Raw genomic sequence first — 22,957 nt, 5'->3', positions numbered from 1 at the left:
CAAGTCCAGGTTCAAGAATGACTGCAAATAAAACGTATTCTATGAGGAAAAGAGATACATTGGGGATACATGGCATTTTTTGGTTAAAATAGTAGACTACTGCACAGTAGCAGTGTACAGTAACTGCATTTACTCTTTATCTTTACATTTCCTTCTACTAACAGAACATAGCATATACGAATTTTTATTGGAGAAAGTGTAAAATTGCATATCCCTTTTGTTGAGAAAAGTCTGGGTTAAGTTAAACAGATCACAGTTTGATCACTGACTTAATCATTTAACAGTAGGCCTTTGTACGTGAAGATGATTGTATAGAAAGTAAAGAAAGGTGCCATTAGCTGGAGGCTACTGAATAAGTAGGACCACTAGTTGCATTATTAAAAGAAGTTGTGTCTCTAATTTTTTTCCTGCAGCGGGTGAAACCAAAAGATAACTCTCACATGTCAAAAAGCCGTTGTTAGTGAATGTAGTGCAGGAGACAAAATTCAGAGTGCTGCTACAGGTAAAACAAGTCTTAAGGAGGATTCTAGCACTTTTGTAATGATGGAATACAACCTTAGGCAATATAAATTCATAATCTCTCAGGACGAATGGCCTTTAAAAATGCAACAGATTACCCACTTCATCGCTGAAACAGGATTTGCTCTGGCAGCCTTACAATGCTTTTAATACATACTACAGAACTTCCCATTAACGTGATACTTGAATTATCTTTGAGTTTTCAATCCAAACCTGATAGACTGTCAATAAAATCATGATAATAATAACACCTGCTTTAGTCTGGGCCTCTGAGTCCCTGTCATTCCTTCTGCCTCCTCTTTCCCCCATTGCCTTCCATGTAACAGGTTCATGCAGGCAGGGTAGAGCAGAAGGGAGATGTCTTGCATAGGTGCACAGCAATTTCTCTGCTGTTACTCAACTGCGCACAAAGCAGCGCTGCTGGCTTTTCACCCACGCTCTCTGGTGATTGTCCCCGCTCCTGAGGGGGTTGGTGGTGATGGTATGGAATCAGGGAGGGGAGGCATAGCCGATGTGTGGGGCAGAAGTCCCAGCAGCTCCCACAGCAGTGGTGGGAGGATGGGGAGGATGCTTTGGAGGATGCAGCTGTGGGATGGGGAGGGTATGGAGGAGGGAAGATGCTGCTGAGGCGAGGAGTGTTTCTGCAGTGGATTTTCATGCTGCTCCACAGCTGAGTTGGTTTTCCCCCTCCACACTCCTTCAATCAGTCTTCAGCTGTAGCAGGCTGATGTATCACCCCAAAATTGAACTATTTCTCCTAGTTAAATAAATTTTAGCAAGCAGGGTTTTTTTGTTGTTGTTGGTTTTCTTTATTTAAGTAAAAGAAAGACAAAGCCTAAAGTAGCCTGCTTAATTGTGGTTGAAAGGCATTGCCACTGGATGGATGGCTGACAGCCTGTGTGAAATAGGTTTAATGGTTCTGCTTTGGTTATAAAAGACAAATGTTCACCTCACACCACCACTCAAGCGCACAGCACAAATTAGCATTATCTTTGTAAATATCGCCATTAGTTTTCATTATTAAATTTTCATTTTTTTATGTCGCTTGTAAAAGTGAGAAATGTGGGATGAAACCCAAACCTGGTTTAATTTTTTTTTAACTGTGTCTTTTACTAAAAGCGCAATTTACCCAAATGAAACCTTATTGCATCTGGCCTAAGGATGCTTATGCCAAAAAGCTGATGAGACTTATATAACAGCCATGATGTTAAGTCTTCAAAAAACAGTCATAACGGAACAGATTCTTAATTGAAAGCAGGCTGCTAATAACAGTGTTCTTTCAAATAAATGTTTGCTATCAAACTAAGTGGTAAAATAATGATTTTTCTATGCATACAGATTATAAATTTGGTAAGTTTACTCATTTAATGTGGATTCTTTAGTGATGAATTCATATTTCACCTAGAATCATTCTCTAAGAGTTGTGGTCACTGCACATTGGTTTGAAAGAGTTACGGTTGAAACATGCAGAAGATAAAGCAGTTTAAGTTGTGTTCAGCCTACACAGAGCATATGAAATAAACCCCTAATATGCTCCTCTATATTTTACCTTCACTCTGCTGCCTGGAACAATTTAACCAGATGCTGTGCTGATTACCTTTACCACCTTATAATGAATTTTACTCTGCTATACATCGTGGACATTCAAGACTCACTAAATCTTCAGAGAAAAGTCCTGGTCAAAGTCTGTGCCGTGCAGATTTAAGGCCCGTTACCTAGAGCTCCGATTAGCTTTCCTCAGATGCTCATTCACTTCTGTGAGGTTTGGACTTTAATTCCATAACTGTAAAGCACAGCTTAGCTTGCTTGTGCAGAGCCAGCCATCTCCTGAGGTTTCTCTCGCAGCTGCTGGAAACCAATTTGCCTCAGTCACTCCAGCTCCTCAGCTCAAACTGGCAAACAGACTGGTTCACATCACAGGATGGCTTTTTTCTTATCCATAGCTTGTTCATAAGAATAAAATATTAGGTGCCCTAGGCCCGCTTTGTGTGTGTGTGAGTGGGTAGGGCTTTCTTTTCTTCTTTAGGTGCTCCCATAATGTACAGGAAACAAAGAATTCTGACTTTGACCAGCAAACACATGCAAATTCAGAGAACTTCAAACCCTTCCCTTACAATGCACCTCAGGAAGGAGCGAGCCAAAGTCATTTAGGAAAAATCACATATGGGAAGCGGCCTTGAATTTTTAAGAGCTTTCTCCAGTTATCTTTTACCAGTCATGCTTGCCTTATTCCCTAATCACTGATTAGCACGCACCGTTGTGTAAAAGCCGATCACAGTGACAGTGCACATAGTGGAAACCTTTGCACTAAACTTGCCATCCTTGTAAATCAAAATGTCACCAAACAACCTGTGCTAAAACCACATATTCGGAGATTTTTTTCCCCACTTATTTTTGACTAGAGGTACAGCGCAGAAAGGTTAAAATTTCAGCAGGTCTCTACCCACCTTGTTTCCTTGTGCGAGTTCTGGCTTGACGTTGGCTCATTTCAGCAATGTGTGGGGACAGAATCTGGATCAGCCTGAAGTGGGGTAGACAATCTGGAGAGGAAAAAATTAGTACAGATATAGCAAAAGAACGAATATGATAATTCAAAATGACAAAAATGGGCATGAAGTTGCACTGCTCCAACTTTGAAACATTTGACACAAATGTTAAAAGGAGATATTTCCATGGCATCTGCATTTAGGAGAGTTATCTCCATGAATATTTCCACCCTTATTTAGTATATTTTTCATAGTAGAATGACATTATTCCCCTTGGGCCCTCAGTTTTTAATGCTGCATTGAAGGTAGAAGTAAAAGACTAAGAATCCCCTTAACACAAGTAACTTTGCATAGAGATGGCAAAGAACAAATCGTCACCAAACAAGCACATAGGTAAAGCAGGATACATTTTTAATAATTTTTTTTTCACTAATGCAAAGTATCTTGAAAGGAATTTCTGGGTTGAGTCTGTCAAACAGTCTTTGCTAGAAAAACAAGATCTTAAACCTGGGAAAATTGAACAGTCCATAGGAGCAGAGAACTAGAAAAGAAATCCTCGGTCACTAAGCTTTATCATCTGCTATAACAAAATTATTGTCTTGTAGTCCCATTTCATAAATTGATCAGGTTCCCTATTTAAAGAAATTAGATAATTCTTCATAACTTCAGGCAAAAGGCAGTTTTAGAAACTCAAGTCTTTAACAGTTAGAATCTGCTTCTAATACTCAGCCTGGATTTGTCCAGTTTATAAATATTCATACTTCTGATAACATTGTCCATTAGGTGAAATAGCTGTTTTTCTTGTCTGGTGTTTACCCCCTTGATGTTTTTACAAGGAACAGCTAGCTTCCCCTTCAGCCTGTGTTTTACGAGACTTCACAGGTGATGATTTTGTGTGGCCTCTTCGCCAGATGGGTTCACATTTTCATTTGTGCCCTGTAGCCTTTCCACACCCCTCTCCCACATGGCAGGTCCTGGACACAGGGAGACCCAGAGCTACTCACTGAACTCAGAGGAGGGCCCCTTGAAGTGCTGCTGACACTGCTGTGCCACCATGGGAACTATCATTCATGTGGGAATTACGGCTACCATCTCCATCAGTCCACCATCTTAGAGCCAGAGAGTGACAAAGAGAACTTCCCAGTCTTCCCTCTTCCCAAGACTGTATCGAGCTGAAAAGCAAAAAGGTGTGTAAAAATGACCTCCAAGTACACAGTTCTGCACTTTGGGTGGTTCTGTTCTTCCGGTTCTGTCTGCATTTATGATGTCTCCCAGATTTTTGTGACCAGTAATCTTATTTTTATTAGCACAGTCCTACTTTTTGCACCACAGTTTCAAAATGAAGCTCACAAATAAAGGCTAGGTCCTAGTAACCTTGTAAGCCCACATCCTCGCAACAGGTAACCTCATTCCAGGACTGAACCTCCTTCTTGAACACAAGCAGTTGACATCTCGCTTTAGTTAGTTTCTTATCCATGTTATACTTTTTGAACTAATTCCCATCTTATTCAGCTTAACTAATAATTTCCCATGTGGCACCTTATTACCTACTTTTCAGAAGTCCATAGAGATAAGACCTACTGCATTTCTCTAGTCAAGAAAATCTATTCTCTCAGGGAAGAAAGCTATCCAGTTACTCTGCCACAATCAGCCTTTGGCAAACGCACATTGCAGTCTGTCCCATCTTTCATTTACCTCAGTGCCTTTGTCCTAGAGGATTGCACACTGTTGAGACTCTATTAAAATAGGGCATGTAGTTGCTGCAAGCACTTTCTCCCCTCTCTGAAAGTGGGTGTTACAGGTACTATATTTGCCTTTCTTCCATTATAAGGCATATGAGGGTGTAAGCTAATAACGTTCTTTGACAGATGGTATGGGCAAGGGGCACATCGACGGCTACCGCCTTTCAGCTGATGGACAGTGACTTCTTAGCAGGAACTAGTTTACCTACTGCAATGCTCTTAAAGTAGTCCTGGGAAGTCCTTTAAAGCACAAGACCTGTGTAAATACGCTGGACAGACAAGTTGAGGACAAACTCAGGGTATTTCTTCTGGAAACTGTAGAAAGAGAGCTTCAGCTGAAGTCTGTGTTATGTTATTTATTATTTGGGCTACTAATAAAGCCAAGCCCTCAGAAGGGGTGAGTTTGACCTTATAGTGTCACGTTGAATATATTTGAGGCAGTGTAGAAACACCACCTGCTCGCACAAAGAAATTCAAAGCCAGTCTGTCCTAAATCATGCCACTGTGTTCAGTTATTGCATATATATCCCCCAGCACAGCATGATCTTACATATTATATATATTGCAATTAGACAAAATGGTGTGACTTAGGAATGAAGTGGCAGCCTTAATTGCTGTTTTCATTTGTTACAAAGTTATAACTTGAACACTGAGGGTAACTTTAACTCTGGCAAGCCAGTTCCGGCAGAAAGGAGAGGAAGGAGAAGGGAACAAGGTGCCTCCTTGCTCATGCACGTGGGTGGCTTCCAGTCCTCTCTGTGCAAAGGGCACTGGTGGGAAAGAGCCCTGATGAGCAGAGCCCACTTTCCCCACAGGCTGTTGGCATCCCCACACTCCTCCTCATGATGACCAACTAGATGGAGAGCTGACTGCAAGCAAAACCAAAGCAGATACAGGGCTTGGAAGACTCCTGTCCCAGACCCTAGTCTGTGGAAGGCACCAAATGATGATGAACATGCCTGAAACCCAAAGTCTTTTGCAATAGCTGCTTCCATCCAGGAAATAAAGACATGGGTGCAAATTTTAGTCAATGGGAGAAATGAGCCTAAGAAAAGGGATGCACCTGGATGAAAATGAGAGGCTTTGCTAGGTGTCGGGAGGGCACAGAGCATCTTACCTGTGGATCAAGGACAGACTCACAAACAGGCTTGCGGCTGCTGTGTTCAGCTGCTGGTCTTGGCTCTGGAGCAGCACAGCTATGCAATATTTTCAGTCTGTGGCTAAGTCACTGCTGAAGTCTTTGGGCTTGTCTTAGTCCTTCACCTGCCTGAAGTTTGCTTGTCTAGAGACAGAGTTGAGGCCCCAGGTTACGGCCCCTTGTTAATATGGTGACTGATACTGAAACTATGTTTTCCCACAGAGTGCCTCACAGTGAGCATGTTTCTAAAAGCTCTGCATAAAGTGTAAACAAGGTAGAAAAGTCAAGTCTGTAATGAGCATTCTCTCTGCAGAAATGATGCTCATGCAGTGATGAAACTCTTCATTCATTTGAGCTCGTCTCAGTTCATGACATGTATTTCTTCTTATGGCACAGCTTCTATAAATCCATAGCTGTGTCACAGCACATGCACATTAGACATTAGCTGCAATTGAATCTGAATGTTGTCATTTAACAAAGAGGAGAATAAGCTTCAGATAAAAAAAAAAATGATTTAATGGGATTAGAAAGAGCTACAGATACTCTTTGTGATTTTTATGGTTGCACACTGTGTCAAGAGTTTGGTAATTTATAAAACTTCTTGATAGAAATATATGAATATACCAGTCAAAGTAATAATTAATTCCCTTGAGAAAATACTCATTAAAAAAAAAAAAATCCTGTAACAAAAAAGAAAATTCTAAGAAGCTGGGAGATCACAATGTAAGCCAGCTGCCAATTAAGCCTTCATGGGGTTGAGAAAGGAAAATGAAGGCAACAATGTAGCTTTCTGACTGGGGATTTGATCTTCAAGATAACCTCCAAATTGCAATGTTTCACTTACTCAAAGCTCTGCTGAAATACATCGTAGCTGATTATGCCATAATACTGTACATTTATCCTCAGATGTAAGGAATTATGCTATTACTCAGAAATACAGTTAGTTATGAACGGTAGACAATAACACCCTTTTCAGAAGAGGGTCAGTAAAAAAATACAGAAAAATGTTTTTTTTCTTAATTTTGCTATATGCATCCCAAGAACGCCATTTTGCTGTAAATACAGGTCTACCTTTACTGAACTGGGTATCATGTATGATACTTTGTGTATTATTTGTAGGACAAGCAAGGAGGGTGTAATATTTGAATACACTGCAGAACCTCTGCCGAGCAGAGCAGGAGTACAATCAAAGACTGAACTGTCTAATAAATACACTTAGTTCAAAAAGCTATTTAAAAGCACTCACTAATAGCCACTGTGTGTGGCCAAACAGCAGCCACTCTGCCTGCAGAGAGCAGAGGGCTCTGTGACGCAGCCCAGAAGATGCCTGTGTCCCTAATGGTATATGGGTCACCTCCAGCATCCATGCCCATCACTGCAGCTTGCATTGCTGCAAAGTACAGGGAAACTTCCCGAAATGAGAAAGCTTGGGATAAAAATGATATGTTTGGAGAACTCCTATAAAGTCCAGGTGGTTAGAATTTTCTGTGTATTTGTAAAACATTAAATCTAATAGGTTGTGGGGTTTTGTTGGTTTTTTTTTTTTTGTTTTTTTTTTTTTCAAATGAAGTGAAATTTTTAACAAATGGTTCACAGAAATAGGTTAATATAATTTAAAAGCCTTCCCACAATAGAATCCAGTTTTGCAACCTTCACTCACTTTGAATAATACTTCTTCACATATGTTTCCCTGATTTCTAATGGCTGTGACTCATGAGCCCTGGTGAATCCCACTGTGGGGAGGTGGAAGGTTACCCCCACATCCCCTGCCCCTCTCCCTGGCTGGAGGGTACCTCAGAAGTGGTGAAATGGCTGCATTCACTATTCCTCAGCTGTTGCAGTTCATCGTCCAATTTACTCATTTAAACTGCTGTTGATTGAAATTTACCTTAATCTGCTGAGATGCAACTTGTGATTTAATGGAGACAGGTAACGTGCTGACTAGGCAGCAGAGCTGTGCTTCTTTTTTCACCTACTCCAGTACAAATTGAAGTCAGGAGAAGCAAAGCAACATGGAAATGGCCTGGGCATAGTGAGAACCAGTGGCCCTTGGCTATTAAATATGTGTGTATGAAAATGCACAAGATCAAACACTGCAAATATCCTGCCAACAGCGCAGACACTTTCATATCACAGGGCAGAAACACATAGGTTAGGTTGGCCAAGCGCAGCAGAAAGCTATTTTCCATCCATTTGTTCTTAACTTTGCTACCTATCTTTGGAAGCAAAATGAATATCACCAGTGGAATCATCTGGATACTACTGCAGATAAAACTATACTTAGCTTGTATGGATTATTGTAAGGCCACCACACCACATTTCTCAGAGGTTCCTAAGCCTGCAGAAGCCCCTAAGCTGCACTGGTGCATGCCCTGCCCTACTACATCATGCACTTGCAAGACAGGGACAGGAGCAGGGATGTTCCCAGGTGTACTGACTTAGAGCTCGTTGAAGTCAGCCAAAAGATTCTAATTACCAAGTGTCAGGATCTGATGTTTTACTTATGTATGGGATGACTTTGCCATTTTTTGTTGGTAGCCACATAGGAATTAACAACATTTTGTTCTTCATATTTATTTATCTTTTATATGGAATTATTTCCCCCCTTCAAAAGTAGAGCACAATTTATGACAATGAGAGCTGAGTATGTTACACAGTAATAAAGGTAAGCACTAACAGAATAAAGCTGTCTAAGGGGTGCTATAAATGTATCTCATTAATTTGTATGCAAAATATATTTTGGACTCAGTGCATTGCAGGTGAAGGCTGTGTGGGAGCCAGAAATGATGCTGTGTTTCCTGGGTCCCTGAAGCAGCCTTGGCCTGATCCTGGACTCAGTCTGAGAATAAGCATCATTATAACCATTGGAGAGACCAGTGGCTCCACTTTATACCACAGATGACAGCTGGTGAAGAAGCAGCATTGCTGGCTTGAAGGAAGAGAGGAGACAACTACAGGTTCCAGCCATTTTGCCGCATCCCAACAGCATAAATAGGCCGCCTCTTAGTAGATGATCCCCTTGATGTCTTCCTCACTTGCTCATGGCTCAATACTTTGCTGTTCCAGGCACCCCTGTAAGGTACAGCACCTCTGGGTATTCAGGGTGTGACACCATCAAGGGGAAGCAGACTTTTTGTTAGTTATGAGGATTAAGGTCACTGATGCAATGCTACAATTAATACTGACACTGCTTAGATGTATACCAGTATTAAAAATGTCCCATTGCACTAAACACCCCTGAAACGACCAAAATATTCAGGACTCCTATTTCTCCTCTGTAGACTTTTAAGGTTGACTCAGAGCCCAAAATATTACTGAATGCTTTGGAATATCTCAGTTACATCACTTAGAGGTACATCCATAACGGCAATGCCTACATTGTACTTGAGATTGCGCACGTGAGCCCTGTGCAGAGGTGAAGATGTCAGAGGTAGGATTCTTCTGCTTCTGTTCTCTTTCTTTTTTCCTATAAAAAGTCAAGCTTTTTTTTCCTAAGGGAAAAAGGTGAAATGCTAATTCCTGTTTATCTTATGGAACTGTTAATTTTGCTGTGAATATAAACTACACACACCCATGCGCACACATGGTTTTATCTCAGTCCCACAGAGGAGCTACTGCTAAGCAGTTACACAGAGTCACATGAAAGCCAGCTGAAAGTACCCATTGAGTTTGCTAAGGATTCCCCAGAGGACACCTTAGCAGTTCTGCTCTTACAGCTCAAGGAGAATTGGTCGTTCCACAGCTACAGTGTCGTTCTCCTTTCTCCCCAGAAGAGGATGCCTAAGGGTGACTTATGGTTGCTGCTTCCTAAGTGGAGCAGTAGCATTTTTTTCACCTTTAGCTCACGTGTCAACTGGCTCACAAACCCAGGCATGATATTCTGGCCCAGGATTTCTGACTTGTGCACACACACATAAAGACTGGCACATTGTAGGAACTTCTGTGTTCACACTGAGGAGTGAGGTCACTATGAATATCAATGTGCACACCATACCGAAATACAGCACTTGCCATGCTAAAGAAAGCCATGTCATTCCTTTGCTGAAGTCTCTAAATCAAATTCAGTAGCACTAAAAGTTAGCTTAAAAACATGAGCATCAATGTTGAATGCACTATAACATATCAAGGAACTCAAGTATGTCACTAACCTGGAAAGAAGTCCCAGCCAAACACGTATCTGTGAAAAGTTTTTCACCCTAAGGAGAGATAAGACTCATGCCAGAAAGTGTCATACCCAGTTCTCACTGTACAGAAGTTATTTTCTTTTGGTTCATTTCTTCTCCAACATAGATATCAGGGAAAAAAAATAATAAAAAATAATCTAAGAAATGCATTAAAATGCATATTGTGTTTTTTTGTGAAAATGTGTTAGTGTCTTATTCTAATTCTACTCAGATTGTTTCACAAATATTTGAGAATAAAATAAATGACCATAAAAGAACCCATTATCCACACTTGCCATCAAGACACTAGACTATGGAACAAACTGCCCCAAAAGAAATGGCACAGCTCCAACTACTTTTCCTGCTGGATGCAGGACTTTGCATTTGCTCTCCAATGGAAGTGCAACTTAAATGTAAAATCACAAAGAGTCACAACACCTCCTGCCATTCTGCTGGAAAGGGTTCACATGAGCAAGTCAGACCCACATACTATTGTTACTGGCAAACTCAGGACAGGCAACTAGGCTGATTTTAATTTCTGAATTATAGTCACATTTTAGGACTTTAAGGAATATTAGGGTAAATATGGCAATGCTTTCATGTTGGAAATGCACTCTGATGTTTGGAATTATCTCAAAAGAAAAGATATATTTGAAGGGCTAAAATAGTAATCAATGGATTAGCAGCAGCCTGACAAATCCAAGCAAAAGGAGAGGAAAAGAGCAGAAATGGCATTCATCTGCAGGTGTTTCTTCTGGGGAATTATCTCTAGTCATCACCTAGTCATGAGACAAGTTTTTGCCATAATTACAAACCCAGGCCACTGTGGCTGGGCATAGTCCAGGGAGAAGGGCACTGGAAACAGTGGTTAAAAATGATGAAAAGAAAATGTGCTGAAAGACAAAAAGATTTGTTCATGAAAAGTGCTGGGGAAGCAGCTCCTTCAGGATCAGGAAAAAACAGCTCTGGAAACATAAATTACGTGCCAGTTCCCATGTTATCAGAATCAGAGTGCCTAAAATGTAGCTTTATTACAGGAAAATCTGACTAAATACACAGGCACTGACAAAATTCCCCAGTGTAAAATCCCTAATGCCTGGTTTCTGGCAACAAACCTGCCTGGATCCCTGACTGGGAACCTGGCTGGGTTTACGCCATGGGTTTTCCTTCTCTTTGTAAGCTGGGGAGAAAGCCCCCTCTTGCAGCGTTCCCACTCTGCCACAAAGACAGCACAATCCAGGTTAACCAGGCATCTCTCTTCATATGTGCTTATGAAAGAGACGTGTCATATTCTCTGGACACACGAAAGGGGTGTATCAGGTTACTAAGCCTTACTCATCTCGCAGGGTACTCACACATGGAGCCTCCACCCATAGCTCAAAGGGACCTCAGGCACTCATGGTGCAGCAAGGCGGCTATAAAGCATTGATCGCTCGTGGTGACCTAGCTCCCGCAGAGGGAAGGTGCCATGCTGCTTTGGTGAAAATTACAAGCATCACAGAACCACAGTAAGGACAGAGCACCTCTTCTGCAGCCCCTGCCCGTTCAACTCCACCACTGCTCACCATCTCCATCGCTGACTTCACCTAACCAACCCCTTACCTCCTCCTCTGGTGTTACCTCCCAGGCTCCACTTCCATAATGGATACTCTTGCACCCCCTGCCTTCACCCTGTCTCACCTCCCCCTATCTACTGAGGACATAAGATCCTGCTCAGCAGAGCTCCCAGTGAATCTGCAGCTCTCCTGCACTTGTGCTCACCCATGGCACCTTAGAGCACTAGCTGCTGCTCCAGGTCATACCTTAGCTACCCATTTCCCTAGCTGCCTTATTTCCCACTTACCCTTGTTGTCATCCACCAAGCTTGGTTTGTTTCTACAAACCTTTGTAGGATATAGGAAACCATCCACAGTAGCTCTAGAAATCTGGCAACTTAAGTATAAAAGGAATGATGGTCCCCATTCCTTAAATCTTTGAGCAATGAAGGGGAAAGAGAAGAAAAAAAACCAACAAACAAACCCCAGTGATACGGTTGTGCCCCATTCCTAATGGCTAACAATTTGTATGAGCTGCTAGGGCACACTTTACAGCTGTTTTAGGACCTTTCAATTTCCAAGAAGCCCAATCTGCTGCCCCAGCCATCAGTGCTGCATAAGGAGCAAAATAAGAGTTTAGCTGGGATGAAATAGGGACTGGCAGGAGTTGCATTAAACAACACACTGCTGCAATAGAGCAAGCAATAAGTGTAGATTGATAGACTGGTGAATTGGCCGGGTTAGATGATGCCAAGGTCATGCACTCTGGATGCAGAGTCCTGAGTTTTCATCCTGTCAGGATTCCCTGGTGATGGACTATGTTCCTTTGTGCCCTTACCTACACATTTCAGGTGCTGAGTCAGTTAAATGACTGTCACTTAGTGGTCTTTGTTCTGGACTGGATAGTGACAGTAAATGTCACAGCAACAGTCGTCAAGCATCCACAGACTCTGGATGTATAGAGTCTATCACAGTAACAATGATTCCTGGGGAGAGCAGTCCAAAAGATGCTGCGGGAATATCTGAGATCTTAGAACTGACTTACTCCATCACTAGCAGTGAGTCAGGTAACCCTCTGATACATACCTTGCTTTCTGCCTACTGTGTTTGGGACTGCCTGGACCTTCATCACAGTGATGAAGCACAGACTAGCAGGTCAGTAAGTGTCACAGACTCAAAGATGAGCATGAGGCTCATACTGCCTAAATGCTACGAGGTACATGGTGACCAGCTAGGGCAGTGTTAAAGAATGAAATGGAGATGGGTCTGGCAGATCATTAGCATCATTCATTCACAAAGGTAGGGGATCAAACGTACTTGGTGCAAATCATGCCACCTCACTTGTAGTAGGTATTGACTAGCATGAAAAGGTGGGAGAGTGGTACCTGTCTGGATTACCTGTGGAAAAACTGGTCACCAGCTTTCATGGGTTTGCACTTCAGCTGGTAATACTAACACTCCAATTACATGCTGAAGGTGTGAATGCTGCTTGTTACTGTGCCACTAGTTACGTGAAGCTGTATGTGTGCCATACACATGTGGAACTGTTGGAACAAGTCCAGAGGAGGGCCACGAGGATGATCAGGGGACTGGAGCACCTCCCGTATGAAGACAGGCTGAGAAAGTTGGGGCTGTTCAGCCTGGAGAAGAGAAGGCTGCGTGGAGACCTCATAGCAGCCTTCCAGTATCTGAAGGGGGCCTACAAGGATGCTGGAGAGGGACTCTTCATCAGGGACTGTAGTGACAGGACAAGGGGTAACAGGTTCAAACTTAAACAGGAGAAGTTTAGATTGGATATAAGGAGGAAGTTCTTTAGTGTGAGGGCGGTGAGGCACTGGAATGGGTTGCCCAGGGAAGCTGTGAATGCTCCATCTGTGGCGGTGTTCAAGGCCAGGTTGAACAGAGACTTGGGTGCCATGGTTTAGTGTGAGGTGTCCCTGCCCATGGCAGGGGGATTGGAACTTGAAGAGCTTAAGGTCCTTTTCAAACCCTAACTATTCTATGATTCTATGATTCTATTCTATTGGTTTTGCAGGGCACAAGCAGAATACCACAATATTAAAAGGCCTCTCATCTTTGCTCCTTACTGTAGAGCTACCCCATTGCTGTATGTGCACTATTGCTGGTTGGTATTTATTCTTCTTGGCTCCATCCTTGTCAAGGTGGAAGAACAAAAGAGCCTCAGCTTGGTTTGCTGTTTTCCTTCTTTCTGTTTATTTCTTTGCCAAGGCAGAAATAGCTATTTAGACAGAGGAAGCCAGGTCTCTTTCCCTTTCCTTTTTTTGCTCCTTTGCTCATATCTTACCTGTCAAGTATCTCGCATAAAGGGTCACAGTGGCATCAACTGTACATATTCCTCTGAACAGTCAGGAGGAAGTTCATCTGCTGGTCTGTTGGCTCTCCCATCCACGCAACTTTAGCCTAAAGCTTGGGGTTTTGCCTTCTTTTTCACAGGACGGCTTGCATAGCATGAAGAGACATTCCTTCCTAAATGTTTCTCCCTTCTGTTTCTTTCTCTCACTGCGCACAATAGCACCATTAGTGTCAGTAGTATAAAACAGTCACTAATCCTTTGCAGCCAGTTCCAGAATTGACAAATTTAACCTTTACAAAATCTCAAATTTGAGAGAGAATCTGAGAGATGAACTACAAACGCAGCATCTAAAACGAGAAATCTTGGTTTATCCCTTGGCATAAATTATCTTGAGGCATATATGGCTTAGCATGTAATGAAACAAATGGGAAACTGAGCTGAAAACGCACATTTTTAAACCTGAGCTTCCTAGCTAAAAGGTATTCATAGCTATTTTTTCACTGATGTCTTTAAATTTTGACATACCAGAAATCAGGAAGAGCTACATTTGGATTTAGTTTTGATTGGTTCTTACTTCCGAGGTAATTTTATGAAAAAAGTTTACCATATAGATATATTTGTCCTCCAGTTTACAGAGCCCAGGAAACCAGCATTTGGATTCTTTTTCATATACATCCCAATATTAACAATATTATGCAAGAAGGATAGGGACTGCCAGCTACTGCGATCTTGGTTGCTGATATATTTTAAGGGAAAATCCTCTTTTCAGTTGCAATTTCCCAGTCTGTATCACTCCAGACAAATACTCGGCTGAAATCATATTGAATTAATTTTGGGAAATTTTTGATGACAGTGTAAAGCTATAGCTGCTGCTGAGGCTAGAAAATGCACGTGTATTTGCATATTTGTGCATATTTTCCGATTATCCCTTGTCTTTTTTGAAGCTGTGCTATGCCTCAGCTTTTGAGCTGTGCTGGGATTTTGGTAAAGGAAGGTGTCACAGTGTTAGGAATGTGCTTTTTCCTGTTTTTATAGGAACTGGGGTTAATGGCTGTGGATGAAGGGAGGGAGGCTGAACAGGGGTTTTGAGTCAGGGCCTGGCCAAGCAAGGAAACTGGAGCTATGAGTCAGATGGGAGGAGACTGGGGCTGGCTGGGCTCAGAAACTAGGTTAGGAACCATCAGAGAGAGAAGGAGAGATCACAGGGGATCACAGGGTTAGGCTGTATGGCACATCTCCATCATGACAGCTGGGAAGGGTTTCCGATGTTCCTGTCATGGGCCCAAGCTCTCCAGGGCTAGTATACGGCAGTTACCTTCTCCTACCATACACCTTGATATAGTCTTTTGCCACATGATTTCTTCATCGTGCTCCTGCCTCATTCACTGCACAGAGTGGATGTTATTCATCTGCTTCATTCTCATTATTCAGTGTAATGGCCCTACATCCTATTTACTGCTCACTATTCAAACCCTGTTCCAAAGACAGAATAATTAATTTCCTCATGGGCTGTTCCTCATGGGCACTCATCATTACAGTACTTCATAAATAGTAATTCATTCATTTTCACAACACTCATGTGAGAGGTAGGTTGGTGTTATTCCCATTTTTCAAAAGGGGTACTGAGGCAACCAGACTTTAAATAAGGACAGCATTTCACTAATTATAGATGATCGAGCTACATCACTTCACCCTGGTTTGTCAGAGTGCTCATCATTGCACAGCCATGTATATCGTCAATGCACAGCTCAGATGTCTTCATGAGCAGCACTTGGGAAGGAAGACTGCTGAATGGCAAGACAAATGCTCTCGAAACATAGTGACCATAAATGAACAGCCTGGTCTTGGTGTTCCCACAGCCTTGCAGATGGGGGACCTCAGCCATCCAAGCTAGGAGAAGGTGATTAATGCTACCCCGTATGCATACCAGAGCTTAAAGAGAATGAGACGTTCACTTTGTGGGTAGTTTCATGGGTGCATAAAGAATGACCTTAGAAGCTTGAGGTCCATCCCAGGTCCTGGAGACAAGCAGCCAGTGGCCCCTTCTATCACATTTCAACCCTCCAACCTTGGCCCAGAGTTTCCCAGTCCCATGACTGGGAATCTCAATCCCCACTCCCTATGCCATCAGCTTGTTTTTCTCACTGGGTTTCTCACCTGCAGCCTGCCTTTTGCCCACCTCAGTTCCAGTCCCAGTTGCTCATCCCCTTGCTCTTTACCCTGGCTCCAGTTCTTCTCCCATCCCATGAGGCAGTAAATCACAAAGCTGCACCACTGGACCTCTTTCCCATGCTCCTTGTCCTTCAACATATGTGCTTCTCACCAACCCAGGTTGACAGACTTTCTTTCACAGTCTCAAATTGTTGACATCTAATCTCGGGTTCCTGCCTCCACTTGTTGCATTCTTGCATCCCACGTCTAAACACGTGCAACCACAGCATTTGCGATCAGCAATAGGGGGCAAGTTTTGCTCACAGCCTGCAACCTGGGGGCTGGCATGTGCTTGGTATAGATGGAGCCTTTGGAGGACATTGCTGCTAAATTCCTGAGAAGTATCTACTGAACTTGAGCAAATGCTAAGCATTTGGCTAAAGTCGGTCTGTTTTCACATTCTTGACTTGAGGGTAGGTCCCTTTCTATGCCAAATGTAATGTTAGTGCTCCAAGGGATGGATATATCAGAGTTAATCGATTAAACAGTTGCAAAGGCTTTTTTTGATGTGGGCAAAATAATGTATTTTCTATAATCTTGTTCTTGGAAATTGCTGAACTATTTTCACTGAAATTTCAGAACAACAAATAAATCAAAGTGAGGCAGACATCCAGCATGGGGAATTTTAGTTGAACACTTCAAGTCTGGCACAGTTATATGCAACTGAAAAAAGGGTTTTATAATGGGAAGTGTCAAGCATTAAGTATAGGTGCCACTTGCAACTCCGCCTATAATATAGATTGGATTAGGTGCCTGGTTCTCTTGCCAGGGCATACTGGCTTAAACCAACTGACTCATAGTGGACTACGAAGAAGTTCCTATTTTTCTCAGGTTAATACATTTGTATGGCATTTTTGTCCCTAAAAGAAAGAAAGGAAAAAAAAGTTAAAGCTATGCCATTTATCTAGAAGATTTATTTATTTACTGGTATTGGCAAGGAATGCATAATTTGCTGACAGTATGGAATGGATGATTATGGCAACCAATTTTATGAGAGTCTTATAAAAAGAGAGGCTTAATAATAAAATGTTAACAATTAGAATTTAAAAATGAGTCAGCTACAGAGAAAATAAGACAAAGGCAAAAAGAAAAAAGAAAAACCTTTCAGAGCAAAATGTTTTATTTCCATTTATTTCCAATGCTTTGCAGATGCGTGTGGGGCAAGTAGGAGGCTAATATATCTCACTTTAGCAGTACTAATTGTTTGCATTATCACAATAATCAAATGCAACCATATTAATCTCTGTGGTTATTAACTTGATTTTTACACATTAAGATTTAGATTTAATCCCCTGGGACCATCTATTAATGCTTTTAAAGTTGAAGGGTTTCAACAGTTTTAAGGTTTTTTCCCCTCTTTTAGCTGCAGGCAGTAAAATTTGAACGTGTGTGGAGTTTTGTATTTTGCATTCCTGTGGGATTTTCAGAGACACTGCTGTCAAGGACCATGAATCATGTTAATACATAGCAACCTCTACAGCTATTAAAATGTCTGCAATAATGTGATTATTTTAAAACGGAAAAACTAATATCATATGTATTACTTAAAGATCAACCCTTTTTTTTTTTTTTAAGTCGTTGGAAAGGGCTGCTTTTGGGAGGGGGGAATGGAAACGGTGGGAGTCGCTAAAATGTGAAATGTCTAATCCACTGAGAAGAGAAACTTCAGTTCCTTTTACAAAACACATCCTTACTGAGCTTATAGTCAATGAAGCATAGAAATGGCCAAAAAAATCAAGACCAATAAGCATGAAAAGCTATTTTATTTTTGTTTAGCCAAATAGTAGTTAAACCGACCTGCTGGAACAGTAACTGGTTTCATGCTTTCATGGTTACTGAGTGATGACACCCAAGCAGAAAACTGGGCATGGAGGTGTTTTTATGAGATGCCAATGTGGAATGTACTGGTAGGATTGAAAAAATGACAGAAACTGGTTAAAAACTCAGTTTTCAAAATGGGTGTATCAGATGCATCATTTGCAACTTACATAAACAAGAAAATACAGTAAAGTGATGCCATGAAAAGAGTGGAGTGTATTACATCTCTAGTCTCTAAATATTAACTCCAAAGACAGATACAGTAAGATGCTGGTTTTGACAAGAAAGAACAGAGTTTCTCAGATGATGTATCTTGACTGTAGTTGACTGTGCATATCCATGTCACTTTTCCTCATGAAATCCTGCCTTGGTTCCCTGTTCTGTTGGGCAGCCTTCAAGCAGTCACTCCTTGATTTCACATCTCCAAGGGGGTGCAAAAATATGAAAACTTCTACAGCTCCTCTGTCGTTTCTGTATCTGCTTTCCTGAATGCTCTAGGACCTTCTCCTCCAGCAAATGCTCTAGCATCTTTTGTTGTTCAGGAGCTTAGTGGTTTGTGCTTGAATGAAGCACCACAGAGGGCAAAAATGTCCCTGTCCCAAACAGCAACTGAAAGACACCATGGGTAGGATGTAATCATTTTAATAGGTGTGATTTTAGCTAGTGCCAAGTGGTTGAGTGGCATTTTATAAGGTGTTAAACAGGTCTGAAATATGGAGCTCTGGTCTTTCAGTACACAAGTGGCTAAATACAATGTGTTATATTTTACTGGGCACTCAGAAGGATATTGTCATAAAAGAAAGGGCTCGAATGCCCTTATTCAAGGTCAGGTGGGTTCCTCAGACAAGCATTTTAGCAAGCTAGTTATTGGCACCACAGCAAATAATTTTAGATTATGGGCACTCCATTAGCATTGTTTTAAATTGCACTTTCTGTTTTGTAAAATCAAAAAGGAAATTTCATGGGGAAAAGAAGTCTCACATTCATGCAACATTAATGTTTAGGGAATAATGTGGTGTTTTGCCATGTTAAAAGAATTATTACAAACCCTTCATTGAGAAGCTCTAGAGATCTCATACTTTGGAAAAGAGACTTGATAATTGGATGTGCAGGAGGGGGAGGGAGATGTATGGGGTGGGTGTCACTTTTGGTGACAGCAAAGGGCTTTTTTTTGTTCTTGTGAAAAAAGACCCTGATCTAGCCAAATTAGAAGCCTTTGAAAAATCTGAAGAGCAGTTAGATCCAGGTTAGCGTGGGGCAAGTAGCTGGAGCTCAGGGTAGAGCTCTCTGCTTCCCTAAGCTGAAGGGAGAATGCCATGAGCTCCTGGACATGCATGGAAGAATGCTTGGAGGAGGCAAATTGAATTGCCACGTGCCACTTCCAGTGCAGGTATCTTTCTACTTTCATGGCTCTTTTTTGTATTACCTGAGCACCCCAGGAATGCTATCAATAAATATGGGCCAGCTCACATCTTCCGAATCTCCACGAAGGGATGATCTCCTTTCCCAGCACCACAAAAGTTGCAGCGATGCTCACCCCCCTCCCGGCTTCACCAGCCTGCTTGCCCTGGGGAACAATGGGGCTGAGCTGCCTAGGAGCCAGGGTGAGAGGTCATGGCATCCCACTGAGCAGCCAGATTTGGGGGCAGATCCCACGGCCTCTACTGCACTGAGCCAAAAGCAGGTCTTCTCTTGCCCCATGCAATCCTGGCAGGGAATCTCGGCAAGAGGAGCCTCAGAGGCATTTCTTCCTCAAAACTCACCTTTCACAGCCTTGGGTTTTGCTTTTTTACTTCTTTCTTTTTTTTTTTTCCTTTCTTCTTTTTTTTCTGTTCCACACAGAAAGGGACAAGACTGTATGGAAAATTAACTGCACTGGTTTACAGGTCACGTGTGTGAGAGGCTGTGAGAGTTTGTGCACGGGGTCATTGTTGGATTTTACAGCGGTTACTTTTATCCTTGGAACTGAAGCTGCCACGTATTTCAAGATACCTGCTTATTTTGTAAAGCTAGAGGTCTGGGCAGAGGAACTGAGAGAGTCTCTCAGCTCCACTGAAATACCTTGAACTTGGAGAGCTGAACTGAGAGACAGACTGAAAAAAAACCGAAAAAGAAACAGAAAACATAAACATGTAAATGTGACATCTGCGATTCCACTTTGCCGAGCATTTTACATGTGTGAAAACAGCTCATTGTCTTGCGAAAGTGAGAACTTCGGGGTTGAAACCTATGACAGAAATTAGGGGGACTTACAAGGAAAAACCTAGCTATAGAAATGAATTTAAAAGAAGGGGGGGGGGGGAAGAAAAAGGCTATGCCAGCATTTTCCTGAATGATAGCAGAGATGTGTGCTAAAGAATAGGTGTTGACAGAAAAGAAACACAACCCTTTAACAAAAGAGGTGGGCAGGCAGACATATAAACTGCTGAAATTTCAGCATTTCAGAGTCCTGTGGGTAGAGAACACTGGAACACAGGAAAAACAAGTATAAAAGGTTTTAGGAAACCCTCACCTCCTAAAATTTTTGATCATTTTAGATGCCATTTCGCTTGAGAAAAGAAACAATTACATCTATATCTTAATTACAAAGAAAAAAAGAAGACAGAGGGAAAACAGGAGGAAAAGACACATTAATGCTTTGACTTCCCTTTCAGATATCCCCTGCACTGTGCCATAATAAATCTTGCATCTTGCTGCTCAGCTGAGGGCTCTACTGCAACATTCGTTGGTCCCTTTGTTTCTGAGTGCCGTTTGCATCAAATTTGGGGAGTTCTCTAAGCAGCTGCAACAACACTGTAATATTTCCTTGCTATTTCCCAGCAAAACGTGATCCAAAACCATGCTTTTGGAGACGAGGTATTGGGGAAGCTCTGCTTTGGGTAGCTGTGACTCCCTGAGTCTGACAGCCTCTTCACAGTTACTAGTATCAGTGGGGTGGATGTGTGTAGTCTACTTGCACAAGGTTTGTGATGTGTTTTTGAGTTCCTGTCTCAGAAATGCATTTTGGCTAGGAAATAAGTGAGGCATAGGGTTCTCTTTCTTGCCGTATACATATGAGGAAGTTGTTACCTGTGTACCCCGTTCGCATTAGGTAACTGGGCTGCTAACATTCAGGAAGAGATTCCTGCTTATCAGATAATCAATAGTTGTGCAAACATGAGTAAAAATCATGATTTTTCTGAAGAATGTGAACTCTGTGTGATTCTGTCCTCATGGAGGCATTGCAAAAGGGTGCTGATTTCCACAAACTGTGCTTTATTTGTCTTTCTCTTAGCTACTTCTTTCAATGCCTTTATTCTCTAGGGGTCATGTCATTGTCTTCTAAAATCTTGAAAGATCTTGCTTACATGTGAAAAGTGGCTTTTTACGAAATGCACAATTTCAGAAATTAAAGCTAATAAAGGCACCTTCTTCTTCTAGGGCAATGAATGGGCTGTGATAATTCCTGTGTATTTTTCTTTTTCCAAATTCAATGTAAAAATAGTGGAAAGAGACAATATCAAATTAAGAAAATGTATTGCTCACTGTTCATTCAGCAGGCATGAGATTTGAGACACCTTAATAGATGACCGAAGATTCTCATATTTTTTGCTGCGTAACATCCTTCTAAGTTGTTGAAGTCTCGTTTCCATGCTAACAGTCTCCTCTGGATATACTTTTCTTTTTCAATTTTAAATTTTTCCTGACCAGAGACTAGAGATTTGAAGATAGTTGCCAGAATATTTTTCCTGTAATACAAGTTCTTAAGATTAAGTCCTTGATTCTGCAGTAGGATACAGGCTTTGCCTACAGTCTCCAAGTAGACAAGGGGCTTTGAAGACTCACAGGCATCCAGCTGCCTTGCCATCTCTTGCTGGACTGGGGCTTCTATCAAAAGCAAATATGAATTAGCACTTATCCTGATTAAGAGTTCTATTTCTGTTGCGAGAGGGGAAGAAAAAGAGGTCACATTTCAATGAAGATGTGAGTGTTTCCGCATGGTATCATACACAAATTGATCAGAGGTAGTTTCCCTCACTTATTTTGGATCTTGACCATGAAAAAAGACTTGTTTCCATTGATATTGGTAAGACTGTTCATCTGAATATGGTCTGATAAATGCCACAAACCATCCTCCAGATGCCTTATGGAAGATTGCATTTCTTGTATGAGGACCCAGTCCTCCTCTTTGGTATAATGTTTACTCTTTGGCTTCTCTAAGGGGGAGCAGAATTAGATTACAATAAAATCTGGAAAACACACTCTTGTGCAGGTTATCTGAGACAAAGAAAGGATATTTTGAAACATACAGCTGATCCTGGCATCCTGACAATGTGGTTTAGGTTGCAAAAAGCCACTAAAATGCATCAAAATGATGATGAGGACTAATTTAAGTCCTAAAGAGAAATGATTAATGCATAATACATATCACCAACCAACTTTGAAATTCACAAACTTTGCTTCTAGATTTCTCTGTTTTAAAAGAAAAGACGTTTAAGTAAAGTGATTCTTCTTTTTAACACCCCAAGCCCTTGGAATATTGTCTTTATGGATACACTTCAGAGTTCAGCTAAAAGATCATATTGCTTTAAAATGGGCATAGTAAAACCAAGCATGCCTGGAGGAGAATTTGTAAGCACAATTATGTTTGCCATAGAGTTGCTAGGTCAGTGGGCGGTATACGATGCACCCATCTTTCTAGGAGCAGTAGGATTTCCTGCTGTTTTTTTCAGTAGTGACCTAGAAGGAGGTTAATGATTCCAAAGAATGACTTTTCCCTTAGGGAAAATTTAATCTTCTGACCTTTTTCTCTATCTGTCCATTCCTTTTAAGTCACAGACCCCCTTCATTTAGCTTACATCAAGCTGTTTTATTTTCTTCAAAAACATGGTTGAGGTGATTGCTTTTGCTTTCATTTAACCCTTGAACTGGATGCATTTCCAAACTAAATCATTGCCCAGAATACAGACTTGCTTGTAAGCATTTCTCTCAGATTTCTATACTTGTCTTAAATGTGATTGTCAACCCTCAGAATCACTTTGACAACTGACT

The sequence above is a fragment of the Psittacula echo genome (genome assembly GCF_963264785.1).
Source record: "Psittacula echo genome assembly, chromosome: 2".
NCBI lineage: Eukaryota > Metazoa > Chordata > Aves > Psittaciformes > Psittacidae > Psittacula > Psittacula echo.
Note: the sequence above shows the minus strand (reverse complement) of the source record.